At 37.3% G+C, this 26,308-nt stretch overlaps 1 protein-coding gene across 2 annotated transcripts in view; it reads right to left on the bottom strand.

Annotated features, from left to right (window-relative positions):
• The window catches only part of LOC145686678 (NACHT domain- and WD repeat-containing protein 1), a 1,466,154-nt gene that overhangs the window by 584,098 nt on the left and 855,748 nt on the right, over positions 1–26,308 (bottom strand). The window lies entirely within an intron of this gene.

The following is a 26,308-nucleotide window of genomic DNA, read 5'->3' as shown; positions in this document are numbered from 1 at the left end:
AAACAAGTGAATTGAAGTAAACGAAATTGTGCACAGATATTGTAGACGTAAAATGAAGGAATGCGTGTTTCATATTTTCCTGAAAAAAAAAAAAAAAAAACAGTTAGGTGCGGCACCGACCCTTCCAAACCTTTGATTTTCGTGTCTAAAGGACATGAAGAATTGCAACGAAAATTTTTGTAGGGGCAATACGCAAAAAATAAACTTTTTTTTTTTTATTTTCTGCGGAAAACGGTTTTAGGATGCAAAAGTCACCAAGCAAAATTTTGAAAGTTGACGTCAGAAAGGGAGGAAGAAGTGCACCGAAATGAATATAATTGTGCACAAGTATTGTAGACGTAAAATGAGGGAATGTGTATTTCGGATTTTTCTGGAAAAACAGATTGAGTGTGAAACGGATCCCTCGAAACCTTTGATCACTAAATAAGAAAAGTGCTAATAACAATATGTCAGATGTGTCTAAAGAACATGAAGAACTGCAACGAAACTTTGTGTAGGGACAATACGCAAAAGTAAATGAATACTGTTATTTTCTGCAGAAAAACTGGTTTAGGGGGCAAAAGCATTCACCCACAATTTTGAAAGTTGACGCTCGAAAGGCAGGAAGAAGTGCACCGAAGTGAATGAAATTGTGCACAGATATTGTAGAGGTAAGATGAGGGAATACGTATTTCGTATTTTCCTGAAAAGAAAAGAAAAACTGTTCGGTGGATCGTGGCGTTGGATGGCGGAAGGAGTTAACCGAAGCGAATGAAATTGTGTGTAGATATTATATATGTAAAATAAGGCCTTCCACGTTTCACAAGTGTCCCAATCTGATTTCTTCAATTTTGGCCGTGGCACATCAACAGTAAGCACAAACAATGTAGGGTATTTTATAGTATTTCAGGAGGTGCATTTAACAATTGCAATGTTTTTCCGCATAAACAAAAACATGTGTCGACAGTGCCTGATTAAGGGGAGCTTAGGGGGGCTATAGCCCCGGGCCTTCATTTTGATCAAAATCTCAATTGGCTATCTAAAATGAATCATGAAGACACAATCATCACCATAAAATAAAATATATTCCCTTAACTCTCCTACTGTATTTTCACAGAAATGTATTAGGTAAAGTCAGCAGGGGCCACATATTTTTTCTAACCCCGGGCTTCCAGATGGGTTAATCCAGCCGTGAGTGTCGATTTATTTCCTGTTTGCTGTTGATGTGCCAAATCTGAAGCAAATCGGATAGGAGACACTTGAGAAACACGAAAGGCCTTATTTTACATATACAATATCTACACACAATTTCATTTGCTTCTGTCTAGTCCTTCCTGCGCTATTACGGTAATATTTACTTTTTTTCGGAGGGACCCTTCGCTTCAACACTGTGTTCCGCACAAATTAAAACACTTTTTGTGTATTATTATTATTATTATTATTATTATTATTATTATTATTATTATTATTATTATTATTATTATTATTATTATTATTATTATTATTATTATTATTATTATTATTGCAAATTGCCTCTACGCGAAGTTTCGTTGCAATTCTCCATATCCCTTAGGAACTTCTAACGTATACTTATTTGCACTTTTGATATTACGTAATCAACGGTTTAGAAGGTCTGTAGCCCTCCCAACTTTTTTTTTTTTTAATAGAAAAATACCAAACACATTTTCCCTCATTTTACATCTACAATATCTGTGCACAATTTCGTTCACTTCGGTCCATTGTTTTTGCCTTTCGGACGCCAAATTCCAAAATTTTTGATGCGGTATTTTGCTCCCTAAACCGTTTTTTCCGCAGAAAATTCCGTATTCGTTTATTTTTTGCGTATTGTCCCTACACAAAGTTTCATTGCAATTCTTCATGTCCTTTAGACACATTTCACATATTGTTATTAGCACTTTTGATATTTTGTGATCAAAAGTTTGGAGGGGTCCGTGCCCCATCCAACAGCTTTTCCCAGAAAAATACCTATTCCAGGCACGTAGCCAAGGGGTGGGTCCGGGGGGTCCGGACCCCCCCCTTCGAGACCATATATGAAAAAAAATTAAGAAAGGATGAAACAAAAAGAAACGAGAAAAAGAAAAATCAGCGTTAAAAGTATAAAACTACAGCAAACGTTTGGTTACTCTTTCTTATGTGGAACTTTGTGTGTAGGAAACGGAAGGGGTTCAATCTAATAATTGATATTATTTGAACGGACCGTTCAGAATTCCATTTAGCTCCATGTAATTCTATGTAATTCTATCAGGTAGATTCTCAGGTAGAACTTAAGAAATGCCAACAATCACCAGAGCCTGGCAACATAAATTCCAGTTACACTTTAAAGTAATTTTCAATTTCGCGGCCACACTAATCCATTTTATAGGATGTGTTTACCGCCGAAAGAGATTTCGTTGCTATCTTTGACGGCTTTAATCGAAGATAAGAAAAAGAAGAAGGAAGACAACAAGAACCCAGTTCGAATTACCTAGGAAGACTCTATATTTTTAAATATTTTTTTAAATATTATTTTACTTCAGATTTCTTTATAGTTTGTTATTAAAAGATTAATATATCCTCATTTTATTGTCCTAACAAACTAATATGGGTGTGTTGCCAGTAAAATAATTTAGATTGATTGAGCCCCTGGTGTGTAACCACAGTATTTCAAGTCACGACCCCCCTCCCCTCATTATGAAATCCTGGCTAAACGAACCAATATATGTTGCCAGTAAAATAGTTTAGAATTATCGAACCCCTGATGTGATAACCACAGTATTTCATGTCACGGACCCCCCCTATTACGAAATCCTGGCTACGTGCCTGCCTATTCCCTCATTTTACGTCTACAATATTTGTGCACAATTCCATTCACTTCGGTCCACTTGTTTTTGCCTTTCGGGCGTCAAATTCCAGAATTGTGGGTGGGGGCTTTTGCCCCCTTAAACCGTTTTTCCGCAGGAAATAAAAAAAACACGTATTCCTTTATTTTATGTGTAGTATCTACCTGCCAAATTTTATCAAAATCGCTGTGTTATACTTGGGAAGTGTTACTTGTAAAATGAATCTTTATTGTTTGGAGTGTTTTACCCAATGAACACCATACTATATCAGTGACATTATAATTAACTGTGTTATGTATTTGCTTATTACATACTGCATGCAAGAAGAAATAAAATACTGACCATACATGAAGTAGAAACTCTAACCGGAAGTAGGCTCAAATCTTGCAAACATATTGGAAAAAAATGCTACATATTGAAAAAATAATCGAAAAATCTCCCCTTTATGATAAACTTGCCGATTTTTATCAAGTCGTCCTTCACTTGTGTCGGTAACGGGACATGTACAGATTTTGTGAAGAATGACAAAGCAGATTCAGGCAGATAATTGAATGATGTGCTATGTAGAGAGCGCAGGTTCAGCTAGTATGTAAAATTATTTCTATTCTATAACTAGATTAAATTTTTCAGAAAAGTCTGGATTTCAGGGGTGCTGAAGCTGAAGCCTAGGGCAAATCCTCTGTGTACGTTTCTGCTGTCATCCACACCTCTAGCATTCTTTTATCATTTCATTTCCAGAGATCATTTAGAGAAGATAGAGGCTAGTGCCTCCCAGAGTTTGAGAAGTTAATACTTTCTAATCGATTGAATACTAATATAGTAGGCCTAATAATAATAATAATAATAATAATAATAATAATAATAATAATAATAATAATAATAATAATAATAATAATAATAATAATAAACCTCTAACATTGATGGAGCATCTTTCCAATGGCAAAATCTGAAATGGCACTATTGTTCGTTTGTAGCAATAAAAACCATTTATTGTTTTAAATTTCTACACCTCGTATTTAAGAAAAATAACTTGTCCTCATTCGTTCTTGGAAATATACATTACATGCTTGGCATGTACGCTTTCATTGTTGAAATCTAGCTCCGCTGATTAGGTTTGAGACTATAAAGGTGTCTTCCAGCGTCTAACTGATTGTCTAAATTGTGTCTTGAGTGAACGAATTCCTTTGCATTGAGATGGCATATCAAGACAACTTCCTGTCTGTCTAAGTTTGTCAGTTACAGAGAGAATTAGTGATTAAGAAAAGAATCAATTAATTTTTTTCTTACCTCATTTGACAGCCTTCAGTTAACAGAAACTGTTATGGGGAAAGGGGGTAGGGAATGATTTAGAGTAGGCAGGGGCAGGTTTGTTTTGTCATCTGGAAATCATAGTTTCGACGTGCTGTCATCTGTGAAAATTGACAATGAACGGAGAGAGTTGTCAAATTTATGTATCTAGTAAAATTGTTCCAAGAAGTGTGAAGTTGTGAAATGAAATGCGAAATATGGTTCGTAATATATATACAGGCCCGTATCCAGGCGGGGGTCTAGGGGGCGACCCCCAAAAAATTTTTGCTGCCTCCCCATAAATTTTCACGGTAGGCTTGCAAATGGATAATATGGTTGGATCGGGCCCCCCTAACTTCAGCCGGGTCCCCCCTACACTTTTGGGCTGGCTACGGGCTTGAATATATATAAATGAAAGTGACTATGTTCGTGCTTTCATACTTCCTGAACCAACGACCGGTCTCGGTCTTTTCAACATAGATGAGGTTCGGGGCTGGGGTGGTTTTTATCAATTCACTTTGACGGTACAACATAGGGGAGGGGGAGGAGGATATATAAAATGAAAATTTACAACAAAAAAAAAAACTAATAAATTTGGAACCACGAGGCCAATCTCGATCAAATTTGCAATATAGATGAAGTTCTGGCCAGAGATGGTTTATATCACTTCACTTTGATGGATCAACTTAGGGGAGAGGGAGGAAGAAGATATTTAAAAATGATCGAAAATGACCGATATTAGTATCGAATCCATAGTTTTCGGGCTCGCTGAGACGAACAGTGACACTTCCGATGCAGTTTTATTTCAAGCCAGCGGATCGCATAGTCAAGGCTACTATAAGCCTATTAGAAATTTAGCATCTAATCGATTATAGTTAATTTTCTAGGGTTATTTCTGGTTTTTATTATTTGTTTCTAGAATTTGTTCCTTTAGACATAGTTTCTTTTAAAATTCCATTGAACATACCATCAAATACTTATTGTCCAATGGTCTTTAACGATGAGGTTAGTTTAACATATTTCATACTATGTATAATTGGATTGGAGTTTTAACCTCAAAATTTGTTATATGCTTTGTTGGCAATTCAATTAAATATTTTCTTACAATGTAATTAAACTGATGAACCACAAGATAGAATGTACAGATTTGAAAATTGCATTTCGGAACGTCGTAACCTAATAAATAGTTTCATATTCTTGTTCTTTTAATTTTTCACATTTACTTCTTCTTATTTACTATATACAATAAATGTGTTCTGTTTCTCGAAATGCATGTGTAAATCCACTACCACAGTTTTATTCAGGGAGTAAAAGTGAAGAGGTTGATTGATTGATTTTTAGTTTAGCGTCCCTTTCAGCAGCGAGGCTATATGAGACGTGGACCTACTGATTAACGTGGAATCCGAACCACATGAGCTCCCGCCGGGAATCGAACCTGGGTCTCCCCCGCCAAAGGCGCGTATGCTAACCGCTTAGCCACGGAGGAGCTCTAAAAGTGAAGAGGAACGCGGTACGATGGCGCTCCTCCACTTCCAAAATACATCTATGGCGTCCCTCCACTTAAAAATTAAAATGGGCAAAGGTAGGCACGGAGGACGGCGTGACGTCATGCATCACCTTACCCCTTTTCAGATCCACTTTTATCCCTGGTTATATTCCGATAGCAATCAGTGAGTGTAAAATACGTAAGTTAACCATTACGAATATCCTCTAGTGCTATTCGTATCAAACGAGAGACTGATTACGTTACAGGAGGAATTAAAGTCTTAAGCGGGGTTGTCTAACCCGTACAGGTTACCTCGTAGTAGAAAATAATAAAAAGGGACTCCCGGCAATGGCTTGATTGTTGAAATGAATATCCAAACCTTTAACAATTGAATTGATTCAACAATGAAGAAAATTCTAAATAAAAAATCGGCACGGATTGTTGCCTTCGATAGGTTATGAAGTTCCTTCTCTAAAAATTTGAAGTCTGTAGGTTGAAATTTGTAAGAGAAATTGTAAATTTTCGTGAAAGATAAAAAATACATTAGAGAGATACGAAGACTGTAGTGGCATCTATCGCCAAAACTTGTCCCTTTTAAATTTATGAGAGAAATTCTTGCAAAATGTATGAGGGAAATTCCATCCGATTAATTCACGCTCTGTCCTTCTAACGATCGTATTACATCTGCCTAAAATCTATATATTGCTGACTGTCAGTAGCGTAGCGTGATATTCCGACAGGGGGATGCCAAAGTTAGTCATTTGTGCGATATAGTGCTACTGCAAGCAGCAATACATAGCTATTCCGAATGGAAATATAGGGTTATACAAAATTTAGGATGAAGCCCCCCTAATTGGAGGTCTAGTGGGGCATAGAGAAGCAAATGCGTGGATTACGTTAGAATTTAATAACCAATTGTCTCAGCTCCTTCTTGCCACTACCGTTGTGACGAGAAAACTAGGCCCCACTTTTGTATGAACATTGTTTCCAGTATCGTTCCCTTCATTTCTTTCTCGTGGGCGGCTTTTTTCTCCACATACCACACGTCAATCTCGTTCTTTCAAAAAAAAAAAATATATATATATATATATCGCCCCTAGAAATTTGTCATCTTGGGTCCGGAACTCACACGCCCGTTCGTGAATATGGGCCTGAGTGTATATATCATTTGAAGATATAAATACAAAGCACTTAAACCAACTCTGGGGGCCTGTTTCTGTATCCAGATACTGAAGTCAAGGGCGCAAATCTGTCTTCAACGTTCGTGGGATGGGTAAGACTGTTCCCATAATCCTTTCCTTTTTTTTTTAACGATGTTCAAAATATTTATGAAGTTGAAAAAATGCTGTGGAGTATTAGGGGAGCAGAGTTATCTATAACATCGGCAGGAGGGCACATTTTAAGGCTTATTGTGGGGGAGGGGAGAAGATACTCATATTACAGTAGATGAATCAGATTTCTGAGGTAAACCTGTTGTACTCGTATATTATATACCAAATGATGTAGATGAAATAGTGGTACATATCATTATTACAACTCAGTGCCGTGAGCAAATTCTGAAATTTGAATATATGCATAATAATAATTGACATGTTTCTACTTACGCATCCACAATGATCCACGTTAAAATTTTAGGACATTTGTTTTATAACAATACAAATAATGACTTCCCCAAAACTATGAAAGAAAATCAATCAGGCCTATATTTGGCGCAACAATACTCTTATCTGAGCAAAAATATGATTACCACAATAGCATTATAGGAATTGTTACAGGAATTAAACAAATAGTTGAAAATAGACTACTAATAATTAATGACAATGAAATATTAAAGAATACGGTTCTTTTTTAAAAATGAAACAAGTCAAAGGACATGTTTCCTTTGTGGCAGTCGGATAGAAATCATCACAATCTCAAATCGGATTATTGGGGGGACAAGATTGTAGGGAACATGTTCCCCTTATTTCCCCGAGATTTGTGCCAGTGACTGAAGGGCCCTGGCACAATCTTTGCGAGTGACGGGGAGTGGTGGCTCTCTTGTCCTACCAGATCGGTGACCGTAATTCTACAGAATGCTTTAAATTTATGCCTGTGTCTGAGCTCCTTTACGATGAAGATTACAATTACGATGCATTTAGTTACGATTAAGGCATAACTATTTTAATACTATTATTTACATAACCGGCATGCTTCAAAAAATGCGTTGAACTAACCATTTCCGTTTTGTTCTATTTCCTTTATATTAGGGCTCGTACGTTCTGTTCAGAAACTATAGCTTAGTTCAAAATATATACAGCTGGAAATACTTGAATATGCCAGCGTATATCTAAAGCAAATGTAGGGTTGCAAGAGATGAGGAGGAGTGAGAAGGGAAGTATTGCGCATGCGCATTCAACAGAAAGCAGACGAAAACCCCGATGCTTTCAGTAGGCCTGGAAGCCCGAGGAAAATAGCATACGACAGGAGGAAAGACAGAAAATGTGCATCTGAGCGACGCGCATACGTAGGTTCCTCTTGTCAAAGTAAGTCGAGAGAGCGCGCCAGAAGATTGCAGTGGATATAATTGTGATAATTACAAGCAAACAATTTATATATAATGAAATACGTACTTTTTCTTATTAACAGGGGATGCCGGGCATACCGGCGTTCCCTTACGCTACGCCGCTGCTGACTGTATAGATGACGTAAGATCCATTTATTTGTTGGCGACGCAAAGACAAAAAGAGAGACCCGCAGAATAATATATATATATTTCCACACAATGTTTAATTGAACAAAACACTTCTACAAGGTTGTAAAAGCGTCATGCTGGTGGTGATCCCTGCCTTTAAACTGTTCTGCTTCATTTGAGCCCATGAACACGGGGATGAAGGGAAACAAAACGTTGAAATTGAACCTCGCATTAGACAGTAATCAACCTTTGAAAGCTCCTGGATTGCAGGCAGGATAACGGAGTTTACGCTAGTTGGTCGTTAAAAAATGAAGGGGAGAGAGAGCAACAAGAGAGTCTGTGAACATTGTCATCAGGTACAGGAGAGTAACAGCAAATATTATTCTGGTTCGTCCCTTCCTCAACGCTTCAGTGTAGTTACCGTATATTTCGGTCATTACCTTCACCTCCCCCTCTCTCTACGGCTCTATTGTTGTGGTAATAATTGATGTCGTGCTTCGGTGATAATATCGAGGTTTATGGAAAGCGTTCAGAGGAAGATTTTCTCGCAATAGAATGCAATACCTCATAACCTGAGAAACTCATTTCCTTTCCTATCTCAACATACAATCAAATCTAGCCACGTCTATGCCTTGAATTACTACATAAAGATAAACAGATTGTTAGCAACAGTTTAGCCAGGATTTACTTATTGCTTGGATTATACGTACTCAAATGCAAAAGTTAGATAACGTTGATCTTTATCCATATATTGTAAAATCATATATTGTATTGTATCATCACCCATATATTGTAAATTACACATTAAGAGGTAAAAATAAACAAATCTCCAATTAAAAAAAAAAACAAACTGACAATTTACCTTTACCAATATTAAAGTATGAACGCAAATGTATAGAGAATTTGCAAATACACACATGTTTTCTAAATATATATATATATTGAGATTTTTGTTTAATAGTTTCCATCCTTATGCAGCAACGAATGTTGGAATGGGACATGCTATTAACGTGGATTCTTCCCTGTTGTTCTTGTAGCTAGCGTGAGGGTCTTTGGTTCACGGGGTCTCCGATTCGATTCAGTAGCATCATTTCAGGCTTTCCCAGGGGAGAGGTAAGACTGCTCACTGGCATAAGAATTCCACATTTCTTAATACAGGGTGTCGCAGATTAAAGTAGCCTGTGTAAGAATAAACAAAATGCAGTGAAATTATAGAAACGAAGAGCCGAAATGAACTTAATATTTTTTTACAATGAAAAATAGAGAGAAAAAACATAGAAGATATGGAAAGTGACTCTATGCGACATCAATACATAGCTTTTCACGTGCAAGCATATTCAGATAAACCCGGCGTAAAGTTCGGATATCAATGTCCTCACAGGAAGAAATCAGATGTTGTTAGATCCTGGGAACGTGGTGGCCACAAGCCTTTGATACCTTAGAAGTGTGGCATGTTGCCTCATGTTGCTGGAAGAAGCAGTATTGTCTTTCATATCCAGTAAGTTAAGCACAAAACGCATAAAAAATTTCCATAATATGCGACCGTGTTGAGGGTACAATCAAACCATATCGGTACAATATTGTGCGTTCCTGTTACACCGCACCAAATGCCGATTTTTTTCATCATGGAATGGTTGCTGACAAACATTGTTAGAGTTCTCCGCTGCCCAGTATCTCGTGTTTTGTGAATTCACTTGACCGGAAAGATGAAACCATGCTTCATCACTCATCATGTAATAGAAATGGTATAAAAAACCATCCTTGATGTACAGTCACGCCGATTGTTGTATTTTATCAATTGTTGACGAAATAACAATTGATAATTGCATAAATTACCCATTGTTGTAGCTGTTTACTTGATTTCAGAAGTTGAGATATTGCATTTTCACTCAAAGAGAATATGGGCTACTTTTAACTACGCCATCCTGTAGTATTTTATTATACATTTTTTTTTAACAAGCATGTCCTCAAGTACTCAAACTCAGCGAGACAATTGCCCCTTCTGTCCCTAAATGACGCCCCTGGTTCAATTCCCAGCGGAAGAGCCTGAAAAATTTGAAGACATTATGTGGTTCGGATTCCATCTTAAATCATAGATCCAGTCTCATATAGCCTTTGTTCCGAAAAGATAGGGTAAACTCTAACTAACCAATATTAACAAGGACCACTATCAGGGCTTGAAACTTGTGTAAGTTACGTACACAGACTATGGTAGACCAAACCTCATAGCAGAGACGGGTCTCTCATGGGAGGGTCCACCAGGTTCGGACCCCCCCCCCCAAAAAAAAACTCCCTAACTCAACATACATTAGTAAACTTTATCAATAAAACTATATTTATTCAGCTGGGAAAGGATTGATGTAGCATGAAAATTTGATCTTTCACTTCATCTGTACTTTTTTTTTCCTATACGATCTAGATCTATCATTTCCAACGAACTTGCTAAATTCTCTATGTCTGTGTGTGTGTGTGTGTGTGTGTGTGTGTGTGTGTGTGTGTGTGCGTGTCCGTCTGTATGTGTGTTGTTTGCGATTTTTTTTTCAATATTGAGCCCTCCAGTCCAGGCCCGTAGCCAGCCCAAAAATTTAGGGGGGAGGCGACCCAATCATATTATACTTCATCACCATATTATAGTTCATTTGCAAGCCTATCGTGAAATTTTATGGGGGCCAGACAAAGTTTAGGGGAGGGCCGGCTCCCCTTGTCTCCCCGTAGATACGGGCCTGCTCCAGTCGATGGAGCATCAAAAACTATCTCAAAAAAGTGAGGCAATTTTTTCGCTTCACTCTTACCGTTAACGTGATATTGACCGAAAAAGTTCCCATTTCGGCAGATGTAAGGAGCCATATCTCGGGGAACCGTTAATCATAGAGAGACGATATTGGTGTTGATCAATACCAGTATTGATTCAAGAACAATACCTGTTATTGGTTCAATAAATATTGTGTCATTAGTTTTTGATTCAATAATTATTGCGTCATTAGTTAATGAAATAAATTCAATATACAATTTCATATAAATTTCGAGAAAATTAATTCTTTCTAAGTTCATTCTGGCAATGGTCATTTAACTTTTTCAACTGTTTTACTGAACTGTTTTCTGAAAATATAGGTGGAAGTATTTTACAATTCCTTATCGTTTTTTTTTTTTTTTTTTTGGAGGGGGTGCAGAGTAATACTCTTTCAATATTATTACATAGACTTAGTAACTTGTTGTATTGGATCCCCTCCCCCTAACGCTTGGGCATATCCCAACAAAAATTTCTGGTCTACCTCATAGTATAAATTTAAGATTTAGGATTTAGATTTCTAGTTTTTCGGCATCTAAGGCCATTTAGCCCGTTAAGTTTTGAATGATGACATCCCTCGGCGAGCACACTATCCGGCGAAAGAGAAGGAAGAAAGGATTGGAGAAGGAATGAAGCGGCCTGGGACCTGAAAGTTAGGTACCCCCAGTGGCGGATCCAGGATATGATCAAGGGAGGGGCTAAACCTTAATTTGCCATTGTATACAATGCAAAGCTGAATTGAAGCCCATTTTATCCAGTGTAAACCTGAGCGTCAAGGGGGGCTATAATCCCTTAGCCCCCTTGGATCCGCCCTTGGGTACCACCCCGGCATTTGCCTGGTGTGAATAAGGAGAACATTATTCAAGGTGGCTGGCCTGAGAAAGCGTTTTACACTTTTTAGACCGAGTGTCCCCACCGGGATCGCGGCATGTTTTGCTGCATATTTGGACACCGTATTCTTACTTATCTCCAAACGGGCATTAGAAACTTGATCTGGTGTTTCTGATTGGGGTTTCTCGAGGAGTTTTCATAAATTCAAATAAGGAAATGTAACACAGGATTTTTAAAAGACATGCTTTTTAACACTTTCTCTTTCTTTCTAGTTATTAGTTAATTCTTAATTATTATCTATTATTATAGTTAAGCCAGGGAAAAAAGTGAGGGGAAACGCATGTGGACGCCGTTACCTCACTTCCAGAAAGTATATATGTCGTCCCTATCACTTCCTTAAAACTTACAATGGGCAAAGATAGTCTGGAGGGACGGCGTGACGTCATGCATCCCCCTACCTTTTCAGATCCACTTTTACCCCTGAATAAAATACTATTTTTATACCTTTACCGGTACATTAAAACACTGTAGGAATTCAACAAAAAACAAGGGTTACACCCTCTATTAAGGATGATGGTCTTAACATAAAGTATGGCGTGACAGGAGTAATAATAGTTTCCTTAGCTATTATCTTCCAACGTTTTTATCGATTAGCTGTCTGTAAAATTTCGTATTTCGTGGAGGAAAAATTTTTACTGCCAACGAACTGAGAAAGACAAAGCATTACGTTACGTATACTCAGAATGCGCTTTGCGAATTCAATGCTGATTGTGTTTTGTTGAGACAGCAGAAAATGGTAGAAGTGCTTGGAGAATCTGGCAGGTGATAAAAATCCCTAAACAAAAGACGCGAGAGATACTCTTCTATCTTCTGTCTTCTTCCTATCTTATATTATTCGTTTTCTTTCTTTATCTTTCTTCTTTTTATTCAGACCGTACCACCTACAAGCAATCCACCTGCTTTGCTTTAAAACACAAAGTACACGTCTGAAGTCACTGGGAGTGGCGCTGCAATCGATCATTTGAAAACAGGGCTTTTTCTTCTTTTCTCTCTTCTGCGCATGTGCACTGACCTACAGGCACTGGAAAGCAAGCATCAACCGATAAAAGAAAGTAACCAATAATCCAAACTCAAGCTAAGCTAAGCGAATCCCTTCCGCATATATATATATAACTGAACTTCTTTTTAGTTTTAACAAAGGGATGGATATATATCCATTCCTTTGTTATAACTGAAATAAGTTCAGTCTACGCAACTTTCTTCAAGGACAACTTTCTGGTTGAAAGATATTGAGAATTGGAGAAGAAAAGTTTATGATCGACAAAAATAGGTTAGAAATCTTCAGTCTAGTAATAAAAAAGTTTAGGTTCTTTCCCTTAATATACACAGTATGTCCGAAAAGTAAAGGGCTCCAACTTTTGATGCAACGTATCATCGGAAAGCTGGATATCTGCTCAATAACAGGAGACCACAATCATAAGAACCGATTAACAAAGTGTCAAGTTATAGCAAGAAAAGTGAGTATATCTGGTGTTACCTCGTCACAGAAACACAATGGAGCAAAGAGCCAATATTAAGTTTTCTTGCAAGGTAGGTAAAAGATTTACAAAAACATTGAAAATGATGAAACAAGTGTATGGTGATGAGAGTTTACCTCGTGTGTTCGAGTAGTATACGCGATTCCGGGACAATCGTGAGTCCTTGAAAGGCGACCCAAAGCCAGGCAGACCGAAAAACAAAAATCGCGATGAGTTGGTGGAACAAGTACGTGAAATGATCTCCCACGATGCAAATTCGACTGTGAGATGGATAGCGGTGGAATTAAATACGACGAAAGACACGATTGAAGAAATTTTGACAAAGGATTTAAAGAAACAGAAAGTCTGTGATCGATTTGTTCCGCACACCTTAACTGACGACCGAAAACTTGCTCGCGTTGAACATTGCAAGGACCTGATTAAAACAACCAGACGGAACAGAACATTCCTGGAATCGATTGGAACTGGTGATGAGACTTGTTGCTTCAAGTACGACACACAAGCAAAACGGCAAATTGCTACGTGGAAGTCCGCTGTTCCCAGTGGTATATTAATATATCGCTATGATCTTGTCATATCTGTACCTTTAATACATTATAAGGTCACTAAAAATCTAATTATCAACATGTTTTTCCCATGTTCTTCGCTAAATATAAGCTAAGCATATATACACATAAATTCTTAGTTACATAATCCGAAAGACTCTTGGGAGTAAACAGATAGATACGAATGAAATTTGTAACAGAAATACGTTTATGATCATGTATTATTTATACTTTTATATGAAGGAACACTTTTATCTACACATCAAGCAACAATGGTTTAAAGCATTTCACACAAAGTCGAATTCTGCATCTTTACACTGTGCTTGTACTCTTTTGATGCAATTATAACTTTCTTGAATTATCTGCCTGGTTAGTCAGCTGGACAATACGCGAAAATTTGATATCAACGAAATCTACTAATTGCTTGAACTGTGGAATACCTTTATTGTCTCCAGGACTATTCGAAAGTACACAACATTTTAAAAGACAAGTCTGCATGATCTCTTTTGAATATTGAGTTAATGAACTCTGATTCTTCGAAACGTTAGCTATGAATCAACTATCTTCACCTGCCGACCCTTCGTCCTCCTTTCAGTGTTCGTAGTTTGAGAGAAATTTCCCTAATCTAGGGAAATTTTGTAGGTAAATTTGGGGAAAAGGGAATTTTTCGATAAAAGCGTAAAATCCAAGGAAATTCTCGTGCTGACTAATTGACGAATAGAAAATGCTTAATTTTTTTCTTTCTTCTTCATAATTAAACCAATACAATAGGAACCGTTTGTATGTCAATGTTCGAATAGATAATTTGTACCCATCGTTGATTATGTGTATATTAAAAAAACGGGAAAGAAACAGTAATTCAAAATAGAAGCAAAGAGCAAATGAAAACAAAAGAAAAACAAATATGGTTGGTACTCACTCCCTTTAATATTACAACGATATTGTATATCTATTTTGTAATTTTCTTCTATTTTTATATCTTGGTTTTGGTCAACGGTACATAAAAGTACACAATCTGTCGTGTAGAAGAAGAAGAAGAAAATAATATATATGTTGTTGATTCTAGATAGGAAGAAATAAGATTTAGTAGCTGAAGATATATGTTGATTTTATGTGTATAATCGTTACATTTAGTTACCTTAACAGCAGATAGTTGCTTGTTTAAAACGTTGCTATGACAACCGAAAAAGAAAAGAATAATTAATGGAATTTTAGAGAATAAAGGTAATAGTGATATACTCTGTCGTGCCTGATTTAATGTGATTGAATAATTTTGACATATTTTAAAACTTACACGGACTGGAATGTAACGTAAAATATATGTATAATATAAATTGATCGTTATATTTTAAATGGTGGTTCCTATATACGTTACATTATACGGTACTTAACTTAATCTTATCACATAACGTCTGTTATTGGAATTGGGTTCTCAATAAACTAGGAAAAATTTGAGAAGAAAGAGGAAAATTTTGAGTCAATTGAAGGAAATTTTCTTCAGGAAACCTACGAACGCTGCATGCTCTTTAGATTTTGTAAATTCTATGTATACACAGAAGCTTTCCAATTACCGTAAATTCTCTTCTGAAATAGCAAGTATTTAGACATTTTCAATTTGGAAAGACAATAAAATTGCATGTTACAATATTCTATAGCTGCCGACAAACCGCATAAAGTACAATACTAGTACATTTATAATAGTGAATCTCAAAGTGCGAGAAGAATAGGGAATCCCAAAGTGCCATCTAGTGTTACTATGCTTTACACAACTTTCTGGATACCAACATAGGTCGTAATTGTTTTAGAAAAAAAAAATCTGTAAACTTATGATGATAAAAACTATTTTAGGAACTCAATATCAACTGACATGAACAAAAATGCTACAAATCAATAATAATAATAATAATAATAATAATAATAATAATAATAATAATAATAATACACACAATAATAAAGCGATTAGACCTAGGGGAAAAATCACTACTTTGCCTATATATCTGTGACTTGGATCTAAAAGGGCCAATATCAAAAAATGCAATTTTGAGAAAAACATATTTGAAGTTTTTTGAACAATTTTTTGATTGAAAGTATTTCAAACATACTTGCAAATAGAAAGTTCATACTTTCACCAATGAAAGATATGTTTATGCCCTATCGGATACTTGCAGTTTCATGAATATATATATCTCAGATTATTTCCGAGATATCTCTTGACAATGGCCCTTTTGATCTTGAAATTCTACTAGGGTTTTTTTTTTTAACAGATACAATAACATTGGTCCTTTATTGAAAGTTTAAATTTTGAGTTTGCTTACAAATTATGCTTTGAGCATAACACATTCCGCTATAATATGCAATTGCCATAAAAATTATGTAGTTAATCTTTTCCTTGAAGTGAAATATTAAGCATATAAGTGAAATTTTAACAGGTGTTTCCTTATTGTATATTACGAAATTATGAATATTACGAAATTAACACTGTCAGTCGTGAAAGTGTTTCATGATCTAGCTATGAAGAGTGAACATGCACACAATGAAGTTGGTTCATGTTACGAAATTAATGCTGTCAGTCGTGAAAGTGTTTTATGATCTAGCTCTGACGAGTGAACATGCACACAATGAAGTCGATTAACATTACGATGTTAACACTGCCAGCCGTTGAACAGTTTCATGATTTAGCTCCGAAGACTATTATCAGATCCTAATGAAATTTATGCGAAATCACTGTGATAGTATGAACAGTACTCTTTCAGACAAAAAGTAAATTGACGAAATTGGTGGCGTAATTATGGTATGAGCACTGTCAGCCATTGACGAAAAATGAAAATGAAATGAAATCTTTGAGTTTTACGTCCCACGCTTATGTCGGTTAGGCTAAAGGAGACGGTGATGATGAGTAATGAATGAAATGGTGGAATGAAGAAAGTGGGAGGAAACGGGAGAACCCCGAGAAAACCCACGCACACGGTGTTTGTCCACCACAAAGTTCACTTGGCGGGGGCTGGAATAAAATCCGGGACTCCAAGCACCAGAGGTGAACGCTCTACCACTGAGCCACCGTGGCCTCCCAGCCATTGACGAGTTTCATGGTCTAGCTCCAGATAATATTGTTTGATTCTCATGAAGGTTATATGACGCCACCGGCGCAAAAAAAAAAAAAATCTTTGGGACAAACAACAAAGAAAAAAGAACAAGAAATAATAATCAAAATCAGTGTACCTATGATGAAGTTATGCCTGAATATAAAACACATGTCATAGTAAAAACTTATTACAAATGTGGCGAGCGCTCCATTCTTATCCATACAGAAAACAGATGACGATCATTGGCGCACCGTGACAACCAAGGATCTTATAAAATAGAGGATCTACCCTTACAACAAAATCTTGAAGCCATACGTCACAGTTTCGCCACCCCTACTCTGCGCACTCCGCCCAATAGGATCGCAATGTTTTGAGCCAACAAACATGGTGGGAACGAAAGTAGCAAATCAGACGATGTCGGAAACGAGAGTAGCCAATCAGACGTGCAGATGCACGGTTGTTTTTTGGCTTCATCGATTTAATAGGATGAAGATACATATGGGCAGATACTCTATTTATAACATCCTTGGTGACAACTAACCACAAAGGCAACAAATGAAAATCGTGTAACGTTCAGTGCTGCCAACTTAGAAGAACAGAAGTGGCGAGCATTTCAAAAGGTGGGTTCTTTATGGGACAACCTTTACATAGCGAGAAGGAGTGTTTTTAATATATGGATTCAGTACAACAAGAACGGATTCTATTTTTTTTATTTTATTCCTCTATTTCGAATATGAATGGTAGAAAGCACTACAGTTCCGGTATTGATTTTCATACATCGAAATAGGCAGCTAAGAGTTTCCTTGATATGAGTTCAGATTAATAAGGAAATATTTCATACCATCTTTCATTTTTCTTTTGAAACTTAGAAGTGCCAAAAACTACTGCAACTTTTTGTGTTCACGTTTATTTCCTGTACCTGTGAATATTAATAACACCACTCTGCATACATTCTGATGTTTTCAAACGAATAACATTTTCTGAACTGGATTTTTGCACTGATTTTAAATATGTAATTAGTTTTGTCTATCACGTCAGCTTTTTTGAGAATTCGACATTTTCAAAAATAAGGTTTAGTGGAAGAACTATTTATGTCCATGGGAAAAACTACTAGAAATCATGAGTGTATTTTAGCAATTGCTAGAAGATTGATATTAATTTTACTATGGGCGAGTCCTACAATGTCTTGATATCTTTACAGGTAGATAAGGTAACGGGATGATAGAACTATTCGCCGTAGTAATGTGTTATTTTGTGTAAAGTGAGTTACTGCCGCGGCACAGTCCCATGCCTCTTTAGTAGTGCATCTCCTGATAGATCATTTTACACTGAAAAAAAAAAAAACCGGATGACTCACATTCAGAAAGTGATGATTTTATGTCAGGTGACAGTTATAACCACAACTATTTAACCAGCAAGAACTAAATGACTTGACCCGTGATTTGTATCTATCGACAGAAAGTGCTGAACTTTTCGGCTCAAGACTCAAAGCGAAAAACACTTTCACCCAGCACTACTTTCTGTTCGTATAGGCAAAGAGAACATGAGATCATTTCTTTTTCTTTCTTTCTTTTTTCTTTTCTTTCTTTCTTTTGCTGAACATGAATCAATGGTTTACTGCCGTGATATACCAGGACACATAGAATGGTTTGGTATAACTTACGTATGCTTCTGATTAGAGACTTTCTACCGATTCATCGAAATCAAGTTAAAAGATGTCTTACTTAACAATGGCAATATCCTTGAGTCTATTCCTGTTACACATTCTATTCATATGAAAGAGACATATGAAAATGTTAAGTGTTCGCTAGATTGCGTGAACAGCAAAGAGCACCTATGGCTTCTGTGTGACGATTTTAAAGTTATAGGCCTCCTGCTGGGACTTCAATCAAGCTACACCTAACATCTTTGTTATCTCTGCGAATGGGACAGTCGTACAAAAGGTAGGAAAGAATGGTCATCCCGAAAATCTCTGTCATCTGGCGTGAAGAATGTTGAACATGAACCACTAGTGGAGCGTTCAAAAATTTTATTTCCTCCCCTGCATATGAAGTTACGCATTATGACACAGTCAGTTCGTGCTCTAAATAAGGACGGAAGTGTTTTACATACATATTTAAGGTATTTAGTACTATGAATATCGAAAAACTTACAGCTGATATATGTACTTGTCCACCGATAAGAAAACTTCTCAACGACCCACTTTTGACAATACCATGACCCAAATGGAGGAGGAAACATGGCAAAACTTCAGAAATGTTGCGAAGAACTTTTTGGATAATACAAAAAATCCTGATAACGAACATACTGTAGAAGAGTTGCTGCAAGCTCTTAGAAATCTTGGGTGTAATACGTGTGTCAAACTACACTTTTTACACCCACATTTGGAAATTTTCCTACACAATCTTGGTGTTTATAGTGAAGAACATGTTGAACGCTTTCACCAGGACTTAAAAGACATTAAAAAGACGTATCAACGTGGTTGGACTATTAATATGATGGCTGATTACTGCTGGTTGCTGAAAAGGGAGATAACAGGCATTGTAACTCCTGGAAAAATAACAAAATGAGGGAAATTGTTTCGTAAGTAGTAGGCTTTTTATGATTAATTCTACAGTCAAAAACAATATTAAATATAGTTTGGAGCTATCATTTCTTCTACCTCCAGTCTATACTTAATATTGTTTCTGACTGTACATGTTTGAGTAAACTATGGTATTTGTTTGAATTTGTGTGCATTTAGTTATTTTTGCTATCTTGAAATCACTGTATATAAATGAAAAAATATATCTATTATGTATTCTATATTATAAACACAAATTCTATATCCCATTTCAGGAAAACATGATGTGATGGGGGAAAATTGGTGTTATATTCGTAATCAGCGCCCCAAAAATTATAAGAAAACGGCACTCAAACCAAACTCATCGGATTTTTCTTTCTTTCTTTCTTTTTTCTTTTCTTTTTTCTTTTTTTTTTTCAAAATGCAGAGGTATGTAATTGCAAGAGAGTGCGAGATTCTGCTTTTTGGTATGGATTCAGCTTCTCAAGAAAAGGTTTTTATTTATCACCTAATCCCTCTACTGCAATCGAAAGTTATAGATGTCTTGCGTCAAGTTTCAGTTCTGAATTCCTATATAGTAATAATTGCAAGAAATAGCGAGAAACTGTTTTTGGTATGGATTCAGCTTCACAAGAAAAGGTTTTTATTTATCACCTTATCCCTCTACTGCAATCAAAAGTTAAATAGATGTCTTATGTCAAGTTTCAGTATTGAATTCCTATATAGTAATAATTGCAAGAAATAGCGAGAAACTGTTTTTGGTATGGATTCAGCTTCTCAAGAATTTTTTTTTCTATGGTCTTACCCCTGTATTGCAACAGGAAGTTATATATTTACTACACTCGGTTTCAGTATTGAATTTGGATAGTTTGAAAGCAGGGGTAAAAATGGGGGGGGGACGTCGTTACCTCACTTTCAAAAATTATCAGTGGCATCCCTCCACTTTTTAAAAAGAAATACAATGGGCTGAGATAAGCACGGGGGACGGCGTGACGTCATGCTTCCCTCTATCTTTTCAGATTCACATTTACTTCTGTATTGGAAGTCTACCATAGTTTCGTACTATGAAACGAAATTCACTTGTTTGTAAATTCATATTTACAGTTAGTAGCTTCGCTTTATCTAATAAGTTCCATAATAAAAGAAATAAAGAGAAAAGGAAAATATGTTAATTCAGTTTACTCCTTACTTTAATCGAATTGTAAGAGTTTAACCACGCTTAATTGTTGTCTACCTTTACCTCTGTTAAACTTTAGTTTAAAATAAAACACGAAAAAAAAAAGACACTCGAAAGTTGAATTATTCCGTTTGGAATTAAACCCAGCTATGGTAGTAATTGCACATCAATTCAATTCCCGTGGTAAGTTACTGTGTCTGTGGATTTTCATTGGATCAACTTCTCTCTCTTTCTCCTTCTCTGTTGGGTGTAATCCCTGGAAATTTCCGTACTGCTAACTCTAGAGTTTTGTTCTCTGGCATCGAGTATACCTTACCTCACAGTCATTTCCCAAGAAGATTAAAAAAAAGAGGATAGGTTAGCTGGCTAGTTTCAGAGAAAAGCCAGATACGAGTCTACAGAACCCTAACAAGCACTGTGTACTGCTCTTACACACCACTTCTGATGAGACCGGTTGAGGGGGGTGAAAAGTGTAAAGGTCTATAATTGAGTTTTCAGAGTGGACATCAATAAAGCTATTACGACAAAAGGACGGTGACAGAAACTAACTTTTGAACGAGAGACTTTCTCCGTGTGTTCTAATCTCATGCCTCGAGTACTTTCTCTGTTCACCATCTATTCTCCATTTCTCCTGATTTACATTCGCGCCTTGCTTTTTCTTTCTTTCTTTTCCTTTTTGATTGCAACTTCTCTTTCGCTTCCCAGGAAATCTGAAGGGAATCACATATCATTTTCTCGTGAAGTAAGTTTTCCCCAAAACATATGATTTATTTCCAGCGAGCTCTTTCAACGTTATTCTCGTATCACTTTATACGTGATTTGGTGAGTTATTTTCCTAGTGGAATTTCTCTTTCGTTGAAGATCTACCGCTCATAGCAATGATAAAAGTGGTCACGCTTGGACAAATTTCTTAATTGCGCTTTCAATACTAATTTGAGAACTCTCAACCAAATGAAATTATATTTGAACGTACCCGTACATGAGGTCACGAGTTTAGTGGTAAAGCGCTTACCTCTGGTGTGTGGGGTTATTAGTTCGATCCCCGGAACATCATGTCAATGGGTTTTCTTGGGGTGCTCCCATTTTCCCCACATTCTCATTCCACTAATTCCTCCATCATTATTCACTGCCTTAATAACCCGTCTCCCTTAGATTGAGCATGCAGACCCGTATCCAGGGGGTTTAGCCCCCCTAAATTTTGGCCGCCTTCCCCTAAAATTTTCACGGTAGACTGGCAAATGAACTATAATATAGTTGCATTGGGCCCCCTAACTTTAGCCGGCCCCCTCCCTACAGTTTTGGGTGGCTACAGGCCTCGGAGCATGTCGTGGCAATTTAAACTGAGATATTTGATTTCCTACTTTCTTGCGTTTTACTGAATAGTTTAAAGACGAAAAAGAATATAAAAATGTAGAAGGTAAGCGAAGTAGTATCTACAAAACCCTATTATATAAGCTAATAATTGTTTTCAAGACTTTTCGGGTGCCTAATAAATATGACATTATAAACTCCACATCCAATTTCTGGTATATAAGGAAAGGTTCGGAAACTTCATACGAGGGTCACCGAAAAAGTCTTCGAAAATATTTTGTTTCACGAAATTGAGAACGAGTTTTTAAAAAAAATGAAATATGGAAATGGAAGACTAGTACATATGTAAACGTTACATGTAGGGAGTTGGATAAACATAACTTTCCTAATCGGAAAATAGCACGAAAAATGTGAGTACAACAAATTGTTCGTTTCATTCGAGTTTTACACCAAACTAAAACATTAGAAATCATTACAGAAAGAAGTACAATTATAATTGTGCGTAAAGCCAAGAAACACATACCAGTGACAAAGGCGCCGATTTCTCTGTAAATTTGGGGGGCCCATTCAGGAGGATTTTAAGACAAATTGCATTCAAATTATGCCAAAATGTTGGAAATTCACGAATACAATGAGGGTTGCCACGTGAGCTTTGGGAGGCCCGGGTCCCTCGGTCCCCCAGGATCGGCGCCCTTGACCAGTAATATCTACAGTCCTTCGAAGTGGTTTCGCAAAGAATGTGCTAAACAGCAGGATTATAACGCCACAGTAACCTCACATGAGCGGACTGCGAACGCACTGTACTACTTTCGCACTTTCTTGTAACAATACCTGCGTTGGAATATTTGGGAGAAACGCTTTCAACTTCTACTCGATGCACTTATTCTTCATGACAACACGACAGCTCATATGGTAGCGTGTATGTGGAACTTTCTCGCGTGATGAGGACGGGAAGTAATCGAACATCCACCTATCCCCAAGACATATAACTTTGCGATTTGAACCTCATACCAAAACTGAATGGACCATTACCTGGAACACTTTTGAACACTATAAGACACTGCCACAACAATGAGTCGTCAAATCAGATTTGCTTATAGTGAGGCAACGGGTATTCCGTACCTTCAACGTCGTTGGTAGTGTATGGTAGATTCAGGAACGGACTGGCCCAGGTGACTAAGAGGCGATCGCCGCCCAGACGGTGGCCAAATCGAAAGGGAGCTAAGTGAAAATTTTAATAAAGAGAGAAGGTCAGAAGGAAGAGAAAAAATATGGAAAAAGTGGGTGACAACTAATGTTCTTGTCCACAATCATGGTGGCAATCTGTATACATCAAGCTCTTTGAGCGTTTCATTAAAATTTTGTTGCGATTCACGACTCCTTTAGAGTAAGAATGGGCCATGTCAGCTTCATAGTAATGTCGGACCAAGCAAAAACAACAGTGAAATCCAACATGCTTCCTATCGTGGAATATAAAAAGGAGTCGGAAGTATAGTGGCCTGACAATACAATTATTGAAAGTTTGGTTTCTTGGCCTAGGAAAGATAATAATTTTAAACCCAACAGAAAGATCTGAGATCACTTTCATGATTTATGATATCATAGCATTGCGTCGTCGCATCTATAACAAGATCCCGTGGTTATTGCAGTGTTGAGACACTCTTGAGTGTTTACTTTCATCTTTCAGTAGTTGCCAATTTTATCAGCCAAGAAGTCGAGCCACGGTCAGTTACTCAAAGTCACACTATTGTGTCGTTTCGAAAATTACCGTGGGAACGGAGGTTAGCGCTATTGTAACGAGTAGATTAAAAATCCAGACTTCTTGAATCTACAGCATTGATAAGTGAAAAATTAGTAAATTCTTTATATATACGTAGGTGTTTCTTTTAAATAAAACTGTGGCTGCTATTGAATTCGGCTTTACGGTTGTCGTTGTGTATTAATATGTATACTACAATTGCTATTACAGTAGGAACTGGATACACATAAATTTGGAATAAAATTACGTAAATCGAAAAGAAAATTCATTACACCACCATTTGGTATCAATACTAAGATTCATAATTTCTTTCCTGATCATTTATCACGCCACAAATATGTGTAATTCGATTACGACCACCCTGTAGGCTTATATGTGCACAAGATTAGCATAAATACACCCAATCTGGCAAGTTGACATAGTTCGTGGACTACAGCTGCTTACTGATATTCATGTCCTTACGAGAAAATTTTGTTATGCTTATTCCGGAGGGTACATCTCCCCGAAAAATATTTCGGGCTACCTGCAGGGGGCGCTGTTTTGCAGCTTATCGTGTCCCTTGTACACGAATACTGAAACCGCCAGTACTGACTTTAAATTAATTTGTCCGCTTAATATATATGTTAATGATTAGTGTCTGTTAAAATATGTTACATAACATACCCAGATTTTATATTACGATCTTTATAGTATAATGTACGGTGTGGCTACCAAAGAAATGTGTGCTTCATTTAAGTTATAAAGGTAACTAAGAAAGTTCTGTCGCTTTTTCACCCACCACCTACGAACATTGATATGTCAAATAACATGTACCTGGAAGATCAGAAATAGTCCCCATCAGTATCGACAACCTTCTGCCAACGTTCTGGAAGACCATTGATTCCATCACTGTAGAACTTGCTGGGCCGTGAAGCGAAGAAGATATCAAGTGCATTTTGCACCTCTACTAGGGATTTGAACTGGCGTCCTCTAAGATAATTGTCCAAGGAATTGGACAGATGATAATCGGACGTTGCAATGTCCGGGAAGTATGGTGGGTGCAATAGTGTTTTCCATCCAAGGCGTAGAATGGTGTCCCGGGTCATTCTAGCTACATGGGGCTTAGCGTTGTCCTGTAACAGGAGAACTCCTTTGCAATTCAGAAAAGCTGGCTCCAGAGTTTTGAGTTTTTCTTAAACACGGCTCAACTGATGACAGTACACAGTTCCATCGATGCTCTGACCAGCTGCTAACAGTCCCCGATGAACGATGACGCGAGCAGTTCACCAAACACATAGGGGAACCTTCTTCTGGTGCAGTGCTGGTCTCGGCTGTTTTGGAAGCGGTTCATGGGATGCTAACCAATGATGACGGCGCCGTGGAGCGTCGTACAGGACCCACTTCTCATCACATGTCAACACCCTCCTTCCTCAGACGAGATATCAAAGAAACTACGTGTCTGCTAGCGTTTCCTTCTGGTTGGAATCAAATCATGTGGAACCCATCGACTCAACTTATAGCGCTTCCCAAGTTGATGGAGGTGCTGCCAAATAGTTTCTTCACTCACACTGAATTGTAGTCCCAGTTCCAAACATATCTGGTCACTGTTCGCCTAAATTGCTGTGTGAAGATCTTCATTTTGTACATGTGTTGTTTTTCTGGCACGTGGTGCGTCTTCGAGTGTTTCGTCACCGTCCTTAAACTTGTTAAATCACCACTGCGTTGTCCGCGTAGTCATGACACGCTCACCAAAGGCATGGGATCTTCCGCCTGGCTGCAGCTGTGTGGACCCCAGTTTGAACTCGTACAGCATACACGTCATTATGACGCTCTGTGGAGGTCTCATGTTCACTCTGTCCTTATGCAACTTCACGGCGTAATTTAACTACCACAACCGGATAGTATGTTGGATATACCCACACCAACAACTGATTGGTGTGAGGGCGAATTGAACACAGACCACCACAAAAAGCGAGAGAACTTTCTTAGTTATCTTTATAATAGTGTGCTTTTATTGTGGGAAAACAGTGGGCAATTGGAGTAATGGTGGTTAGATTGGATTGAGAATTAGGGGCCAACACAATATGTCAGGCGCCGAGGCCAACTAGCAGCAAGTCCGGCTCTGGGTATATTCTTTTGAAGACTACTTCAAAGATGTCTCTGGTATGTATTTCTGGTCTTTACGGACAATTGTAATTGTACTTGTAATTGTTTGTCATGTTGTAATTGGAGATAAAACACGTATAAAACAAACAATTTGTTCTCAGCGACGCAAATCTGCCTTCAATATTGGCGGGGACAGGTACTACCGTTCCCATATTTTTTTTTTTTTTTTTAAGGATGTTCGAAATATTTACGAAGTTGAAAAACAATGCTGTAGAGGATCACGGGAGCAAAGTTGTCTTCTATATTGGGAGGCTGTCAAATTTAAGGCTTGTTCTGGAGGGACATCAATTTCATCTCACTTTCCT

Source organism: Thermobia domestica, chromosome 5, assembly GCF_964235325.1.
Source record: "Thermobia domestica chromosome 5, izTheDome1.hap1.1, whole genome shotgun sequence".
Taxonomy (NCBI): domain Eukaryota; kingdom Metazoa; phylum Arthropoda; class Insecta; order Zygentoma; family Lepismatidae; genus Thermobia; species Thermobia domestica.
The sequence above is the reverse complement of the archived record's forward strand: the minus strand, read 5'-3'. Positions and strand labels throughout refer to the sequence as shown.